At 36.0% G+C, this 20176-nt stretch overlaps 1 pseudogene; it reads left to right on the forward strand.

The window, feature by feature from the left end:
- Positions 1-7829, forward strand: part of LOC110578791 — a 30445-nt pseudogene extending 22616 nt beyond the window's left edge.
- The last annotated feature ends 12347 nt before the right edge of the window (positions 7830-20176 follow it).

Raw genomic sequence — 20176 nt, forward strand, 5'->3', positions numbered from 1 at the left:
CCAAGGAATGTCAACGGTTACTGGCAATGACAAGAGAATAAATTTCTGTTGCTCTAAGCCACCAAGTATGTGGTAATTTGCCACAACAAACTTAGAAAAGTGTGTGTGTGTGTATCCCTCTTTTTTTTATCTATATTCATATCTGCTTCTACCCATTTTTATGTGAAAGTAGATATTACAATATTTTTTCTAGGTAATCATAGATATTTTTATAAAAATAGAACATTGTTTCGGCTACAAAGAAAATCTTGGCAAATAACAGCCTCAGGAAAGTAAGTAAATATGACCATATACATATAGGATGTCAACCTCCTGCATAACAGAAGTATTAAAAATTAAACTATGATGATACATTATTTTGTATCTTCAGATTGACAAGAATGATGGCAATTTCTATTCTCTCCTCCATCTACTGCCTATCCTTTTCTGTGGTGCTCTGTATCCCTGGAGCATGATCTGTAGCATACATTACTCAGTCATCTTTTGCATAAGGCTTTAGTTGGATTTAGCCACCAGCAGGTACTGACAGAAGATTGGAGGGCTAGAGGAGAGAGTTGTTGAGGCATTTTTTTGCTTCTTCCTCCCTGCATTGTTACATTGATTCTGTGGCGGTGGTTCCTAAAATTAGGATTCATATGGTGATCCTTCTTCCATGGCTTCTACTTTATATTTTTTAAAGATTTTATTTATTTATTTGAGAGAGAGAAACCACGAGCAGTGGGAGGGGCAGAGGGAGTAGCAGACTCCCTGCTGAGCAGGAGCCTGATGCGGGGCTCAATCCCAGAGCTCTGGGATCATGACCTGAGCCAAGACCATAACCTGAGCGAAAGACAGACACTTAACCGACTGAGCCACCCAGGTGCCTTCCTTGGCTTCTACTTTCAAAGGATTCCTAGAACCATATGTCTTTTGAAATAATCTCATTTTAATAGAAATTATCTTTACTAAAATACAAAAAGATGAAGAGTAAAAAACTAGAACAGACAGCACAAGAGCCGTGGGAAAATATAAAGTGGTCTAACATAGGTGTAATTGAAATCCCAGAAAGAAAAGAGAAAGATACTTAAAGAGGAAATGGCTAAGAAATTTTCAAAATTAAGAAAGACAACAAACCACAGATTCAAGAATTTCAGAGAACTTGAAGCGTGAATAAAATATAAAACACCAAATTTTTAAAAATACAGTAGATCAGCCAAAGAGAGAAAGAAAAGCTGGGGAAAGAGTTTCTTTGGGAAATGAAGGTATTCATTCCCTGTGTATGCCACACACCGGTACAGGGCAAGACACTTGCTCAGAAAGGATGTGAGAAGACCACAAGCTTTCACTTCTGGCTGATCTCTTGGGTCAGTGCAAAAAGGAAGTAAAGACTGAGTTGGAATTATAAATGTCTGGGCTAAGTGTTAAAATGGTGTTCCAGCTCAAAGCCAATCTGCAAAGACTGGGAGACTTTTTTTGTTTTTGTTTGTTTCCTTGTGTTTCTTTGTATGCATGTGTGTGTGTGTGTGTGCACACACGCATGGTGTGTTGTAGCTCCTAGCTTTCGAGGAAATCTCTGTCAAAACATTAGCTGAAAACAAGCGAAAGGGGGAAAGAATACAGTGACTACACACAAGTAGGAGAAAAGTCTGCAAAGATGGTTGGGAAAGCCATTGAAATAAACGAATGTAATGGAAAAGCAATGAAACAAACGAATAACTGCCTTCAATGAGCAAGAATGGCAAACCCAGGGGGATGGGGAAAACCTGATTTCCAGAGTTAACACATAATAATATTTAAATATCTAGTTTTCAATTAAAAATCATAAGGCATACAAAGAAGCCGGAAAGTATGGCCCAAAGAAAACTATAGTAATCACAACAGTAAGGTTTTGAGTAGGATAGTTAAAACAATGTAACAGAATGAAGAATCCACTAATAGACCTATAGAAATATTATCAATTGATTTTACAAAGGGGCAATGGCTATTCAATATGAAAAAGATAGTGTTTTCAACAAATGGGATGGAAGGATTGATCTTACCTTATATTAGACTTTCATGAGGACACATCACCAAAGTAGTTTCATGAATAGCACACATACACATGAAAAGATGCTTAACATTGTTTATTAGTTATTGTTAAAACATGAATTATAAACACAAGGACATATTACTCACCATCCACTGCAATGGCTAAAAATGAAACAAAAACAAAACAAAACCCTGACAATGCAAGTGCTAATGAATATGTAGAGCAAAACGAAATCAGTTATATTTCCAGTAGGAATGCAAAATACTACAGCCATGTTTCTTATAAAGTTGGTCATATACTTACTACAGAACCCAGCAATCCCTCCCTAGAAATTTAGTCAAGATAAATGAAAACTTATGTTTACACAAACACCAGTACATGACCAGCAGCTTTACACATAATAGTCAAAACCTAGACAAAATTCTAAATGGTGTCCTATAACCTGTGAATGGATTAAAAAAATTGTGGTATCTCCATACAATGGAATACTACTCAGCAATAAATGGCCTGAACTTCTGACACATGCAACAACATGGATAATTCTTCAAAGCATTATATGAGGGGAAAGAAGCCTTTCACAAAAGCCTACATACTGTCTGACTCAATTTATATGACATTTTGGGAACTCCAGTTTGTAAGGAGAGAAATTGGGTTGGTGGTTGCCCGCGCCAACGGATGAGGGAAGAGACTTGACAGCACGTAGATATGAAGGAACTTTTTGGTGTGATGGAAACATTCAATATCTTGATGGTAGTGGTGGTTATTGGTCAAACTATGTATTTTTAAAGGGTGAATTTTATATGTAAATCAAACCTTAATAACCTGACAAGAAAAAAATTTAAGTAAAAAATATATATCAAGCTGCTCTGAATATCCTAAAAAGAAAGAGTATTCTCTTGGAACTAAAAAAGCACGATTGTAGAAATTTTAAAAAACAGGATGGAAATTGCATTTGTAATTAGATAAACTAGAAACAATTAATTCTTTCAAAAAACATTGGCAAACACAGAGATGACTATTACGTGATAAAATCTAAGAAAGAATAAGAAAAAAAAGATATTTAAGACAAGTGTAGTAGGAGTTTTAGAAGGAAAAAAAGAAGGAGGGTAAGAGAGAAGAAATACGACAAATACCTAAATTTTTCAAATAAAAAAGGCACAAGCACAGGTTTGTTTTATTTGGGGAAAGAATTTACGTAATGTTTATCTATGACTTCAGAAAAATACATGTTCAAATATGTAATGAAATTAAAAATAATTACTGGTAACATATCATCGAAATGAAAAGTAAACAAAAACTTGGTCAATATTATAAAATAAGAAAAGTAAATGAAGGCAAATATAAGAAAGTATAATAAACACAAGGCATTAAAGTCAAATGGGTAAGACAAGCATATCAGTGATCAACATATATTTGCTGAAATTAAATTCTGGGAGAGATACCATTAAGACGATGCAGAAAGATTGAATATTAAGTAACAGTAAGAAATGTTCATGTGTTTGTAGTATGATACACTGCTACTCACATAAGTAGAAACATTAAAATGAATATAGAGGACTAAAGAATGCACTATCACTTGGTTTCTTTTAAGCAAAAAAGGCATGTTTTTCAAATAACTGTATATTATTTAGAAAAAGAGCCAGGTAGTAGCACATAAAAAAAGTTTAAATGACAAAAGGAAAATAGATATTTTAGAGACTCCAAATCTGACCACAATGCAGTACAAACAGCAAAAACACATAATAACAAATAAATAAAGGCCACAATAATCTAACAAAAAGGAATTTTCCTTTATTCAATTCTTGGGTCAAAGAGTAAACCAAGATTGAAATGTCAGCATTTAGAAATGATCTCTAATGTGAAAAACTTGAAAACAACCTCCAAAGGCCTAAACACTTTTGTTAATTAAAAAAAATTATTGAACATAAATGTTATGCAAATTACTTCTAAAATTATGCTCTTTTGAATATTCAAGGCTATGCTTTTCTGTTACTTTCTGGTTCAGAATTTTTTATAGTCCCCATGCTGTTACCTTTTTCTGTTTGGATTAGTTTTCTTTGACTAAAAAGGAAGCTGGGCCTGAGGTTTTCTGAAAGACAAGATTTAAGGATTGTTCCAACTGGCCTTCTCAAAACTAGACACAGAATTGAAGTTGATGACTATAACCCCAACTTAATTTCTTGTATGCAGCTGACATTTATCCAGATTGGGTCTGTTGGACTTCATTGGGTTCTTTGGCTCCGGTGTTATGGATCTTCCCTTATTCTTGAGAGGTAGGATATAGAGTTCTCCACTACAGAAATTTGCACATAATGGATGTATAACCACAGGCCTGCACTCCTCACCAGGCTTGTCCTATCTCCAGTTATGCATATTATGCTTTTTCTTTTGAAACTATGCATTCAACCATGTTTTCTTCTGTATTTATTGTCTCTGAATAGGTTTGAAGGTAGAAACGAAAGGGCCTCAGTTCTTGCTAATTCCCTATATAGATTCCATTCAAAGAGGGCAGGTGCTGAGTTTCCTGGATAGCACAGACCCTATGACCTGAATCATGGGCAGAGAGTGATCTGATGGGAAGCAGTTTTTGCATCTTCTTTGTGTCCATCTATGCCTATTGTTTGGTTTTACTCAAGGAATATGCATGGTGAAGAGGTTTTATTTTTTGTTTTATTTTATATCAAGGCTTTGGCAGTGTGATAAAGGCCATTTCCTGGGCATTTGAAAATGGCTGGAATTTGTAGGAGGATTTTATGTCATTGATATTTTGCTAGCCTGATAACATCATTTCCCCATTTTTTTCTAGGTCCCAGTGATAGTCATTAATTTAATCTTTAATAAAATTTTATATATGTCTAGAATCATCTCCCTAAGGTAAATCTAAAGAAATAGAACTAATTGTTCAAAGATATTTTTAAGATTTTTGATACACATGGCCATAATAACACCAACTGCCCATGTCAATTTCTATTCTCTCCCAAAATATTTAGAATTGTTAATTTCAATAGCATATATTCATTTTTTAAAAAAATAGACATTCTATTACACAAAATAGTATCTCGCTCTGTAGAGTCTACTCATTTTTCATTAAAAACATACGAATTAACCAGTTTCTACCCAGTTTTCTAGTCAGCAATTGCAAATTCCATAGCCTATAGCTGTGAGACAGATAACATAAATGAGCAAAACAGTTCAGGGAATTCTGGGTACTATAGTAAAATAGAGACTTTTATCACCTTTGTAAAACAGGGATAGTTGCTACTCAACTCCAGCCGATGGTGCCATAAAACAATGAGGTCTAGTTTTGTGAAATCTTCCAAGGGAAACTAGAAATCCAGAAAAGGAAATGAAATCTTCTGAAACTTAAATACCAGACTCTAAGTGAACTTTTAAGAAATATTTTATAGACCAAGACAAAAACATTTTGGATAAGATTTGGCCTATAGTCCAGAAGATTAGAACTATCATAAATAGTCTGTGCCAAATATCTATTAAATTGATAATGAGAAGACTTACACATATGAACCTAATTATCTTAACTACATAGAAATATATTTGTTGAATTGTTTTTGGCTTTCTACCATCAGATTTTACAGAGAATTGACATTTGCGAAGTGCATTTAAGAGATTCTTTACATCTTCTACCAATCTGCTTAAGACCTAAAGAAAAAGTACATGAACATATCAATAGATGTAGAAAACATATCAGGCAAAAGTCATTATCAGTTCATGATACAAACTGTTAGCAAACTAGGAATGACAGAAGACATTGTCAGTCTGAATAAGGACACCTACAAAAAATCCACAGGTAGCATTAGGCTTCCTTTTGAAAAGCTGAATTCTTTCCCCTCAGAATCAGGAAAAAAGTCAAGAAGGTCCATTTTCACCACTCTTATTTAACATTTTACTAGAAGTTTTAGCCAATGAAATAAAGTAAGGAAAAGAAATAACCGCCATACAAATTAGAAATGAAGTTGTTCCTATTTGCAAGCAACATGATTGTCTATGCAATAAACCCCATCAAATCTACAAAAAGAAACCTATTTGAACTAGTAAGGGAGGTTAGAAAAGTTGCAAGGTACAAAGTCAAATTACAAAAATCAACTGTATATCTATAAACTAACAACAATTGTAAACCTAACCTTGAAAAAGCACCTTTTACAATAGCCCCTCCTTCAAAAAACAAACAAACAAAAATACATATAAATCTAACAAAATATGTATGGGATTTATATGGTGCAAAACATTGATTAAAAACGTCAAAGAAGACCTAAATAAATGGAGAGAATACTGTGTTCATTATTGGGATAATCAATATAGTTAATATCTCCTCAATTTAAGTATAGACAATACATTCCAAATCAAAATTCTGGTAGGAGATTTATATATATAGATAAGCTGACTCCATGATTTATATGAAAAGGCAAAAAAAAAAAAAAAAAAAGAAAGAAAGAACACCAGAATACTCAAAGCAAATGGAAAAAGAAAAAAAATGGGGGGACTCCCACAACCAAAATTTAAGAGTTACCATAAAGTTCCAGTAATCAAGGGGGTGATGTTGATTAAAAATAAAGTCACCTTGATCAAAGAAGAGACTAGAAATTTTAGAAATAGACCTATACAAATATGATCAACTGATATTTTTTAACAAAGCAAATTCAAGGGCAAATCAATGGAGGTATGAAAGTTTTTTCAACAGATGGTGCAGTCACAGTTGGATATTCAGATGCAAAAACTGAACATAGACTTATACTTCACAGTGTATATAAAAATCTAGTCACAACTGGTGATTGACTTAAATGTAAAAGATATATAAAATTCATAAAACATCTGGGAGAAAAATCTTTGGAAATTTAGGATAGTCAAAAATTCATAAAAATAATACCTAATTCCATAAAAGTAAAAAAGGACAAATTGGATTTCATTAAAATTAAAATAATTTTTCTTTGCTAAAGGCATTGTTATGAAAACCAAGAGCCAACCCTCTCACCAACTGGGAAAAAGTATTTGCAAAAATTATATATTTGATGGAGTGCTCAGATGGCTTAGTTGGTTAAGTGTTGGACTCTTAGTTTCCACTCAGGTCATGACCCCCAGGTCTTGAGATTGAGCCGGGAATTGGGCTCCCCACTCAGCTGGGAGTCTGTTTCTCTCCTTCTCCTTTTGGCCCTCCCCCCAACTCTCTCTCTTTCTCTCAAATAAATAATTTTGAAAAATAATATATTTGAAGCAAGTGACTGCTTGCTGGATGTAGCCACGGGTCATGTGACCAGAAGGGCTCCCCACAGACATTGTTCCTCCTCGGCAGGTCCTCAGTGCCCTGCCCCACCCTGGCCATGGGTGCTGCTACAGCAGCCAGAACAAGGACTCGAACCAGGACTGAGAGGAACAGAAGCTGCTGCTGGACCCTAGCAGACCCCCACTAAAGCTCTCAATGGAGTGAGCCCAACTACCACAGCCTGCCTCCCACTCATACAGATGAGCGGGCCCTGCTCTCCTCCAGCCTTGCTAAGACAGCCAGCAACATCACTGGTGTGTCTGCAGCTGCAGACTCCCAGGGCACGGAGCAGCATGAGCACATGGACTGGGCAAGGCAGTACAGCACCCGCTCAGCTGTGCTGAGCAGCAGCCTGATCTACTGGAAGAAGCTGTCCCCGCTGCCATCTCTCACCAGCCAGCCCCACCAAGTGCTGGCCAGCAAGCCCATCCCCCTCTCCAACTTACAGCATGTCTCCAGGATAGCTGCTTATGCCACAGTGTACTTTCTCAGATCTGAGTGGATGCAAAAGAGGAGCTGGTTGTACAGTTTGGGATCCCATGAAAAGAGGGATCCTTGCACAGCTCTTCTTCTCCTCTCTTCACCCCGACTCCACCTTGCCTCCCCTAACCCCCAGCCTCACCGCGGCTCACACAGAACCCTAACCTGCTACTAATCACAGAGAAGAGTATGAAGGAAGAGAAGAGTGAGGCTGGAAGCCTGAGCAAATGAAGATGGAGCAAGGGAGGGCAGAACCATTTGGGACTGGCCTTCAAAGCCCTGGCCAGGGATGGGGTGGGGGTCAAAAGGTTAGGGTTTAGTAGGTCTTCACTGGGAAGTTGGAGGTACCACTGTGAGGGTGATCCCTAGGGGGCCTGTGGGAGCCCCCTTCCCACCCTTTCTCTTGGCCTCAACTCCTGTCCCCCTCTCTCCTACTTGGTGCTCACATGCACCTCACTAGGGTTTGTGACCAGAGTCTGGATGAGCTTGATTTTGAATGAATTGAGTTTATATTTCTAGCACCCTGGGTTTTTACATGTTTGGGGTTTGGGGGTTTTGTTTTGGTTTGTTGCCCTTGATAAAGGAAGTGTATTCATCTGAAAAAAATAAAATAAAATAAAAAATAAAAAAATTTATATTTGACAAAGGACTTCCATCCATAATATATTAAAAATGCTCTGAAAATGCAACAAGAAGGAAGCAAAGAACCCACTTTAAAAATGGGCAAAAGTTAGAACAGACTCTTCATCAAAGAAACTATTCAAAAGGGAAAATAAGCACATCAAAGATGATCACCATCATTAGCAATTACGGAAAAGCAAATCAGAACCACAAGGAGATACCACTCTACACTTAACTAAAATGGGAATGAAAAATAAAATGTGACAATACCACATGATGGCAAGGATGCAGAGCAGCAGAAACTCTCATTCTTTGCTTATCAGTTTGCAAAGTGCTATGGTCACTGTGCAAAACAGTTTGGCAGTTTCATAGGATGTTAATCATGCTACCATAGCATACAGCAATCTCATTCCTAGGTAATTACTCTAGAGAAATAAAAATTAATCTTCACACTAAATCTTATGTGTGAATATTTATAGCATCTTATTCATAATCACTAGAAATAGAAACAACCAAAAAGCACTTCAGTGGGTGAACGGATAAATGTGGTACATCAATGCAACCGAATACTATTTAGCAATGAAAAAGAATGACCTACTGCTACATGCAACAACATGAATTGATGTTAAATGCATACGCCAGATGAAAAAAATCCAGTCTTGAAAGTTTTGCTTCCTGTAGGATTCCATTTATATAACATTCTGGAGAGGTAAAAGCTGTAGAAACTGAAAATAGATTAATAGTTGCCAGAATTGGGGTGCAAGAGGGTTTGACCACAAGAGGAAAGCACAATGAAGTTTTATGGGGTGAGGGAACTTGTCCAGTCCTGTTTGTGGTTGTTGTTATGCAAATCTATGTGTGTATTGAAATCTACACCCAACTACTGATTTTTAATGTAAATGAAAATAAATCTAATTATCAAATAGCTGTGCACAATAAAGTAGTATTCTTAACAATTTTTTAAAAACCCAGATACTGGGGCGCCTGGGTGGCTCAGTCAGTTAAGCGTCTGCCTTTGGCTCAGGTCACGATCCTGAGGTCCTGGGATCAAGCCCCGCCCATCAGGCTCCCTGCTCAGTGGGGAGCCTGCTACTCCCTCTCCTTCTGCTGCTTCTCCTACTTGTGCTCTCTCGCTCTCTGTCAAATAAATAAATAAAATCTTTAAAAAATAAAATAAACCCAGATACTTCCTGTGTGTTACTAAAAGTTTTTACCCCTGGTCTAGATCCACAATCTAATAATTCCAAACTAAGAAGAAAAGTTATAAATCTGCAATAAAGAGGATAAGATTATTTTTAAAATACTAACATTATAAGATGTCAGCTAACAAAACAAATGAACAAACAAATACAAAAGGCAGAAACAGACCCATAAATACAGAAAATGAACTGGTGATTGCCAGAGGAGAGGAGGGTGGAGGGAGGGGCAAAATGGGTGAAGGGGAGTGGGAGGTACAGGCTTCCAGTTACGGAATGAATAAGTCATGGTATACAGCACAGGGAATATAGTCAATGTAACTATCATAGTTCTGTATGGTGACAGATGGTAGCTACATTTGTGGTGAGCATAGCATGACATAGACTTGTCGAATCACGATGTTGTACACCTGAAACTGATGTAACATTGTATGTCAACTATATGTCAATTTTTTAAAAAGGAGAAAAAATACCTCAGGTAAAAATCAGAGAGTAAAGTACATACATAGAGATGTTTTGGGTGTTAATTAGTTTGTTTGGCAGGAATCTCTTAAAAAAAAACCCAACCACTGCTTCTCCTTGATCTGACAAGAGACTTTTATAAATGTACTTTTGACACTAATAGAAACAGTGACATTTTTTTGTGTGTTAGTTTCCTGCTTTTAGTACCTCTGGATTGTAATGGTGGTGGTAGGTCTGTAAAACAAATGATATGATGGATTTTGGAGGCAGCATGCCTTTATAAAGTACGTCATTTTTTCCCCCACGTGTGATCTCAGGCTGTGCATCTCTTTGATTTACATTAGTGAGCCCTGTGACAGGCTGAATTAAAGCAACTCTACTCACAATCTGTTCAGACTGGAAATATGTCAAGAAGAGAGCTTTGGTGGATTACTGACAATTTGCCAAATTTGCTCAAAACTGACAAGTAACGGCTAGCTTCTTGAAGGGTTCTTCCAGAGTTGGGCATCGTGTAATAGGGTTACACCCCCACACACACATACTCTGATTTGGGTAATAAGACTCATTTACGCAGTTCAACTCTCAAAGTATGCTTTGTGTAAGTCATTGGCTACCAATTTATGATTTAGGGACTCCTGGTGAAAGGGAGGATGTCACAAAATTACTGCGAGAGTTCTAAAAGTGTATATGTACACCAAACAGTGTCTGATGACTTATTTTCAAACATTATTTGACCAATGAGGTAACACCTAATTACAAATTACAAAAATCTCAAATATTAATGAATTCATAATGGCTCCTTATTATTATATATTTTCTCTATCAATGAATACTAAAATTATAATTATGTTATTGTGGGGGTGAAGAAAATTCTTTGATTTACAAGGAGATTGTCATACTCCCATAAATTCAGAACGACCAATGTAGACATCATTAATCATGGCAGGCATAATGATCATATTTCAATTTGTTGCTGTTTTGTAACATAATGAGTTGAGAAATCTGCAACTTCTTTGAATAAAGTCAATGCTAATGATGATATACTTACTATCTTTTAAAACATCTATACTGCAATTTTCCAAGATTCCACTTTCAAAGCATCACTTGACAAAAACAAGAAGAGCTCGATATAATTAGCTGGAAGACATGAGAAACCAGGGTTCATATAGCAAAGTATCGGTTACTCTACTATAGGAAACGGGCCATGTGGACCTTACAGAGGACATGAACCCCATACCAAAGAGCTGTCCCCACTGAAGCTTCTTCATTCTTGCTTCATTCCTCTCAATTATTTTTCCTTCTCGCCAATTACTGAATTGTAAATATAAGTTCCCCATCAGAAAACGTATTTCAAGTGTATTTTCAAGATCTACTGGAAATAGTGTGGTCAATTTAGAACCTGTTATGAGATTACTGTATGAAAAATATTCCCTCAGTAATATGGACATTTCAGCTTTGCCTGAGTAATGATGAATTCTATTTGAATCCAATTAATCACATTAGCATCTTACCTCTTGGAGCAGACGCCTGTCTAGTCAGTCTTCTGAGGACAATGCACAGCCAACTTGATGGACAGCTCTTCTGACCTATTGGATGTAATACTTGCTCACTGGGGTGTTGTAAGTAACAACTTCATCACTCTAGTTTATTGTATAAGCATCAGTGGTTGAGATGACAGAACATGATCATTGCAGAAGGATTCCACTAAGAAGTTAATATGGCAGAATAACCTGAATGAGAAAATAAATGTGCTTATATTTTCTTAGCTGCAAGCTCATTAGAAAAAAATAAGAGATATTTTCTCGAGAGACTAGGGAGGGGCTCTATATCCTAACAGTCTGAGCTTCATTCACTCAGAGTAGCTTTAGAACTGAAGATACACTGAATATCTTCAGGGGTTAGATGAAAAAGAGAACTGACTGATCCTGTCAGGGCAGTAAGGAGGGTTGTGTAGGCTGTGCAAACTCCATATGCAAGAATGATAACCATGAAATCGCCAGTCTGAGTTTCTAATTGTGAACATGGACTCTAGATTTTTATATGAAATATTCACATTTGTAATTGTGGGCAATTGATAATAACAAGGAGGTCGGCACTTTATTGACCAACGAAGCACATCAGTGAGCTAGATCTGCCCTGTTGACTCTGGTGTTTAATTGTTGGCCCAAGGCCTGTGGGAAGAATAAGCTGCATGCTCAGAGAAAGGAAGCTGATGGGGAGGCCACACACTGAGAGCTAAAGAAAAGAAAACTAGTTTCCCTGGAAAAGAGAACAGGGTACTTGGAGATTCCCCAAGTAGGTCCCCCTCAAATTCAGGGACACAGAAGTAAAACTTCTGTGGGAATAGTGGTATGGACACAATAAAAACATGTTACTCTTCCATGCTTTTGTTTTGGGTACGTTGGTGGCCTTCAGTATCAATGCTGGCTGTGAGCATCAAATAGAGTCTGATTGATGGTGACTAAGGATGGAAGCAACAAAGATCGGCCAAAGGAGTCCACTGTGGACTGGAAAACAGGTCCCTTCTTCATTTTCCTCGGACTTGCATGATGCAGTGGAGGAGGGGGTGTTCCAAAAATGATTGACAGTGGAGTTCTCGCAAACCCTAGCAAGTGCAGGGACTCAGCCAGGCTGATCTCAATCAGAATATTTTAAAAGAAATAGGACATATCTTTTACATGGAGTGCTATGACAGTACAGAGAAAAGTTAAAAGGTCCATACTGTGAGAAATAAAGCTCAAGCTAAGAGAAGAAGGAGAATGTATCATAATTCTAAGAATCAAATCCTGAGGACTTCTTTCCAGCTCCCCCTAGACTAGAAACCTCTGGGTCACACGTCCCCGGTCTTGGACCACTGGCACCCAGTCAGTCATTCTCTCTATGCAATGTTTTACCAGGTGTACAGTTACTAAGCACAGGGTTTGGAGCTAGCCTGGATTTGAATCCAGCCTGGCTGCTCTGGTACTTGTCAGCTTAGACATTTAACTTTATTATTTAACTTCTGCCAAATGAGGATAACAGCAGTACTCAGTACTGTTGTGAAAATTAAATGTATATTTAGGGGCACCAGGGTGGCTCAGTGGGTTAAGCATCTGCCTTTGGCTCAGGTCATGATCCCAGGGTCCTGGGATCTAGCCTCTCATCGGGCTTCCTGCTCAGTGGGGAGTCTGCTTCTCCCTCTGCCCCTCACCTCTCTCATGCTCTCCCTCTCTCTCAAATAAATAAAATATAAAATAAAATAAAATAAATGAATTTTTAGAGCAGTGCCTGGCATTGTGGCACAGAGCAAGTGTTTGATAAGGTTAACTCTTCTAAATACCATTATTATCACTGCCAATTTCATTACATAAATGAGGCTTTAAGCATTTATCACCTAAACATTTAAATTCTAACATCTCACTGCTCTAGTTCCAATTCTTTGGTATCTTCCTTATATTAACTTAGCAGCATGCCCCTAAAACACAGTTTTGATCATTTTCCTCCAAACTTAAAGAACTTCACTACTTCTTCGTTATCTATATAATCATTTTCAAAAACATGTAATATTTATTTGTAGCTTACATTTTGGCCTCTATGTCTACAGCCTCATGCTCCTCTACCACTCCCCCCCTTTTAAGTGAGTGGTACCTAGGCAGAATCTTGCTCTTCACACTTCTACTTGAGTAACCTTTTAAAAAATAAATTTGAGCTAGTCATTCCACAGATTAAAACATTTCATGACCTACTGATAAAATCAATCTTTTTTTAGAGGAAAGAATGTTGGGAGGGAGAGAGAACATTTGCTTCACACATTTCTGTGCCAGGCATGGTGATGAAACCTTCATAAATATTGTTCTAAATGTCCCATTTAGCCCTCATACAGTATGGCAACCCCGTTGGAACTGGAACCCTTGGTGTTTTGAACCCTTTATGATAACTGACTAAAAAGAAGGTGGATTAAGGATGGGCAGCACAGTTATGTCCTGGGATGTTGTCTCACATATGATGTTATCTGAGATTGAAAAACCCAAGACTTTAGAAAATGAAGAGAAATCAAACCAGTGTGTGGCTGTCTTATTGAACTCGGAGCTGGACCACATTCTTGTGGATAGAGCTGTGGTGTGGATGGAGGTGAAGTAGGTTGAAGAATCGTACGTCATACTTAATGAAATTGAACTTCTGGAAGAACTAGAGCAAGAACATAGGTACAAATAAACAAAAGAAGAGCACTCAAGGGGACCTAAAAAAACACTAAAAAGACCTCTTAAGTCTAAAAACCGTGACTGTTGAATTAAAAATTTTAGTATATTAACTGAAATAAAGGTTGATTTTTGATGAATGGTAAATTTTGATAGATGATCGATAGATGATAGGTAGATAGATAGATAGATAGATAGATAGATAGATGATAAATAGGTGATAGATAGATGATAGATAGATGATAGGTCTATGCTTCCCTGTGTATCAATGCTGCTATAATTATTTATGCCTCTTAACTATCATCTATTTAAAATTATTCAAGAACTTTGAGACTATACTACCAAGTGCTTATTTAAGATCAAACAATTGACTCTTTCTACCTATTATCTATCTATATTTAAAAATATTCAAGAATTTTGACTGCTAAGTTACCCATCTGAGGACAAACATTTGACTTTAATCAAACAGCAAATGAGGCCACACATCAGGGATCCTAAGACCAGTGCAAATCCTCAGAAGAGGAAAAAGCTGTGAGCAATGAATATATATGACTTAATAAGTATAGACTTTCTGGAAATGTATGAGTTTAATGTATTTTGAAATGGAAGAGACATATATCAAGATAAGTTCTATTAAGTGCAGATTTGTCCTAGCAAACATAGGAATTGCAATGAGGGAGAAAACTGGGTGAAACCTTTCCAAATTTCTCACTGAAAAGAGGGAAAAAAGTAGGGGAGAAAAATAATAAAAGGGAAAATAGTCTATGTTATAAAAAGGATAGGAAAGAAGTTCATTATAACACTATCCTATGGGTAGCTATTTAAAAAATCATTTCAAAAGTTTTCAAGGGCGGGCTCCTGGGTGGCTCAGTCAGTTAAGTGGCTTCAGGTCAGATCAGATCATGATCCCAGGGTCTGGAATGGAGCCCCTGGCTCCTGCTCAGAGGGAGAGTCTGCCTCTCCCTCTGCCTCTGACCCTCTCCCTGCTCGTGTGCTCACACACGCTCTCTCTCTCTCTTAAATAAATAAATAAAATCGTAAAAAAAAAAAAGTTTTCAAGGCTTAAAAGGAAATGAAGAGCAACTATGATCAAGTCAGTTAAAAAAACAGGTAAAGAAAAATAATTTTAACAAATAATCCACATAGATGGAGTATTGGTTCTAATACGTATTTTCTAATATTTTGATCTCTGATATCAGAATATCATCATGATTAATAAAGATAAAAGTTAAAATTAATTAAAAAAGAAAAATCTGTTTTTGATCATGAAAACTAGTTTTTGAAGTAGAAGTTTAAGAACACTTCCTCTGTCCTAATAGAATAAAAATTTTAAAAATGAATACAAAAGGTGACTGAAATATATTAAATACTTAGAAATTAAAAATTTTCCTATGAAGCAATAAATGCAAAAATTACTTATTATTTAAAAACTGATGGATAGGGGTGCCTGGGTGGCCAAGTCAGTTAAGCATCTGCATTTGGCTCAGGTCATGATCCCGAGGTCTGCTTCTCCCTCTCCCTCTGAGACTCCCCCTCACCCTGCTCATGTTCTCTTTCTCATGCTCTCTCTCTGTCAAATAAATAAATAAAATCCTAAAAAAAAAAAAAACCTGATGGATAGAATACTCAGTAAAACAAAAAACAAAAAAACATGGAACACAGTGAAAGTGGTGTATCAGGAAGACTATAATTTAAAATGCCTGTATTCATAGAGAAAAGAAAAGAGAAGACTAATAAAATAGATTAAATCTTGGCAATCTTGAAAATAGAAAAAATAGAGAGCAAAAATAGAAGACTGGAAATGAGAAAGCAAAGAGCCATTAGAGACAACTAACACATCTCATTGAAAGAAATGAAAATTTGGGAGAAATTACGTTTGCCTGTCAACATATTGTCAGGGTATCAAATGTGATGTTACAACAAATGGAAAATTTGAGTAGGCTCATTACCACTGCAGAAGTTAGAAATGTGGTTAAAGTTATTATTTAGAAAAGGTCATAAGACAGATGGTTTCAAAGTCGAGTTTTATCTAACCTTTAAGGAACAACTGATCCTGAGATTGTTCAAATTATTGCAGATGGAAGACCCTGTGGTGGCTAAAACCAGCATTAAAAACACACCTGGAGGGACCCCTGAATGGCTCGTTTGGTTAAGCATCTGCCTTCAGCTCAGGTCATGATCCCAGAGTCATTGGATCGAGTCCTGCATTCGGGTTCCCTGCTCAGCAGGGATCCTGCTTCTCCCTCTCCTCCTGGCTCTTGCTATCTCTGTCTCTCAAATAAATAAATAAATAAAAAATTTAAAACACACATACACACACCTGGATATATCAACTACACTTCAGTTAAAATAATAATAATAGCACATATTTGAAAGTTAAAAAAAGATCTGGAAAGGAAAAACAACTATGATACTATATATCAACCCCATTTATTATTAATAAAACTATAAAAATTTTAAGTAACACTTAGAAAATGGAATCTCACAATGTATTACAAGAATAATATGTTATGAGCAAGTAAGGTTTATTTTTAAAAATGCAAGGGTGGTTTGATATCAGGAAATCTATCCATATAATCAATTGTATTAATAAATTAAAAGAGAAAAAATACAACATATCAAGAGATGCATTTCAAAAAAATACATGTATTAAATCCTGCCACTACTGTTAATGAAAACTTTAGTAAAAAGAAATAAAAGAGAACAATTTATATGTAATAAAGGCTACCAATCAAAAATTAAAGACAAATATCTAAAACGGTGATCGCCAAAATCATTTTAATTAAAATTAGGAAATATACTGGAATTCCTATTAAGATAATACTAATTATCATTACCTTTGAGGATTTAGGAAATGCAATATAACAAAAAAACAATAAATGGCATGTTTAAAAAGAAGGGATTGTTTTATTTCTTCTTCCTGATGATATTATTGCATACCTAGAAAATAAAAAAAATCCTCTGGAAAATATTGTGATTCTTAAGACAGTTTCATAATGGGAACAAATACAAGATAAATATCCAAAATTAACAGCTTTTCTACACTTTAACAATAAATGCCTAAAAGTGAAAATTGAAAATGGTATGCTATTTACAATGGAGACCAAAAAACCTCTAAAAATTAAGAAATATATCTCCCAAAAAAATAACTATCTACATGGAAAAACTATGCCGGATGAAAAACATAAAGCAAATCTGAATAAATCAAAAACCATATGTTCTTGAATGGGAAAATCTAATATCTTAAAAATATCATATTCTCACAGTTATATATAAGTTCAAATGAGCAATTCAAGAGACTCATTTGAAAGTGCATAAAATGGTTAAAATTTACAGTGAACAGTTAAGTATCTTAGAAAAAAATAATAAGATTATGAAGAAATTGAGAGGATACTTGCTTACCAGATATTAGAAGATACTATATATCCATCAAGGCAATATGGAATTAATATAGGAACAGATAAATATATCCGGCAAATACAGAATTCAGAATGAGATCCTTGACATAAAAAATGCACATATTAAAAACATTTGGAAGAAAAGGATAACTGGGGCACCTGGGTGGCTTAGTGGGTTAAGCACCTGCTTTTGGCTCAGGTCAATGATTCCATGGTCCTGGGATCGAGCCCTGCATCAGGCTCCCTGCTTAGCCTGTTTCTCCCTCTGCCCCTACCCACCCCCACCCTGCTCTTGCTCTCTCTAGCTATCTCTCTCTCTCAAATAAATAAATAAAATCTTTAAAAAGAAAGGATAAACTGCCACAAGTTGTTTCATGAAGAAATGGTAAATGAATTCCATCTCATAACATATATAAAAATAATTCAAAATAGATTTAAAACATTTTTAGTTTATGTATATATTTTCCTTTACTTTTTTTTCCCATCATGTAAGTGTAATCTTTAATCTTCATTCCCTCTTTCCCCCATCCCCCCAAGCCACCTCCCCTCTGGTAACCATCAGTTTGTTTTCTATAGTTAAGAGTCTTGTTTCTTGATTTCTCTCTCTCTCTCTCTCTCTCCCTCTCCCCCTCTCTCTCTCTTTCTCTTTGCTCATTTGTTTTGTTTCTTAAATTTCACATATGAGTGAGAGCATATGATATTTGTCTTTCTTTGACTGATTTCGCTTAACATTGTTATATTCTCTAGCTCTATCCATGGAAAGATTTTATTCTTTTTTTATGGCTGAATAATAGTCCATTGTATATATATGCCACATCTTCTTTATCCAGTCATCTATCAACAGACACTTGGTCTGCTTCCATAGTTTAGTTATTGTAAATAATGCTGCAATAATCATAAGGGTATATGTATCCTTTGAATTAATGTTTTGTATTTTTTGGGTAAATACCCAGTAGTGTGATTACTGGATCATAAGGTAGTTCTATTTTTAACTTTTCGATGAATCTCCATACTGTTTTCCACAGTGGCTGTACCGGTTTGCATTTCTACCAACAGTGCAAGAGGGCTCCCCTTTCCCCACATCCTCGCCAACACCTATTGTTTCTTGTGGTTTTGATTTTAGTCATTCTGACAAATGTGAGGTGATATCTCATTGTAGTTTTGATTTGCATTTCCCTGATCATGAGTGACGTTGAGCATTTTTTTCATGTGTCTGTCGGCCATCTGTATGTCTTCTTTGGAGAAATGTCTGTTCATGTCTTCTGCTTATTTTTAATTGGATTATTTGTTTTCTGGGTGTTGAGTTGTATCAGTTCTTTATATATTTTGGATACTAACCCTTTAACAGATATGTCATTTGCAAAATCTTCTTAAGTTCCATCGGCTGCCTTTTAATTTTGTTGATTGTATCTTTCACTGTGCAGAAACTGTTTATTTTGATGTAGTCCCAATAGTTCATTTTTGTTTTTATTTCGTTTGCCTCAGGAGACATATCTAGAAAAATGCTACTATGGCCAACGTCAGAGAGGTTACTGCCTGTGCTCTCTTCAAGGTTTTTAAGGTTTCAGGTCTCACATTTAAGTCTTTTACCCATTTTGAGTTGATTTTTGTGTATGGTGAAAGAAAGTGGTCCATTATCATTCTTTTGCATGTGGCTGTCCAGTTTTCCCAACACCGTTTGTTGAAGAAACTGTCTTTTTCCCATTGTATATTCTTTCCTGTTTTGTTGAAGATTAATTGATCATGTAGTGTGGATTCATTTCTGGGCTTTCTATTCTGTTCCATTGTTCTATGTATCTAGTTTTGTGCTAGCACCATACTCTTTTTAGCACTACAGTTTTGTAATATAACTTAAAGTCCAGAACTGTGATGCCTCCGGCTTTGCTTTTCTTTTTCAAGGTTGCTTTGGCTATTCAGGGTCTCTTGTGGTTCCATACAAATTTTAGGATTCTTTGTTCTAGCTCTGTGAAAAATGCTGTTAGCATTTTGATAGGAATTGCATTAGATCTGTAGATTGCTTTGGGTAACACAGACATTTTCATAATGCTTGTTTTTCCAACACATGAGCATGGAATGTCTTTCCATTTCTTTGTGTGACCTTGAATTTCTTTCATCAGTGCTTTATAGTTTTCAGATTACAGGTCTTTCACTTGTTTGGTTAAGTTTAGTCCTAGATATTTTATTGTTTTTGATGCAATTGCAAATGGGATTGTTTTCTTAATTTCACTTTCTGCTGTTTCACTATTAGTGTATAGGAACACAAAAGATTTCTATATGTTGATTTTGTATCCTGCCACTTTACTGAATTCATTTATCAGTTCTAGTAGTTTTTTGGTGGAGTCCTTAGGGTTATCTATATATATTGTGTCATCTGCAAGTAGCTAGAGTTTTACTTCTTCCTTACCATTTTAGATCACTTTCATTTTTTATGTTGTCTAATTGCTGTAGCTAGCACTTCCAGTACCATGTTGAACAAGAGTGGTGAGAGTGGACATCCTTGTCTTGTCCCTGACCTTAGGGAAAAAGCTCTAGGTTTTTCACCATTGAGTATGATG

This window comes from Neomonachus schauinslandi, chromosome 4 (genome assembly GCF_002201575.2).
Source record: "Neomonachus schauinslandi chromosome 4, ASM220157v2, whole genome shotgun sequence".
Lineage (NCBI taxonomy): Eukaryota > Metazoa > Chordata > Mammalia > Carnivora > Phocidae > Neomonachus > Neomonachus schauinslandi.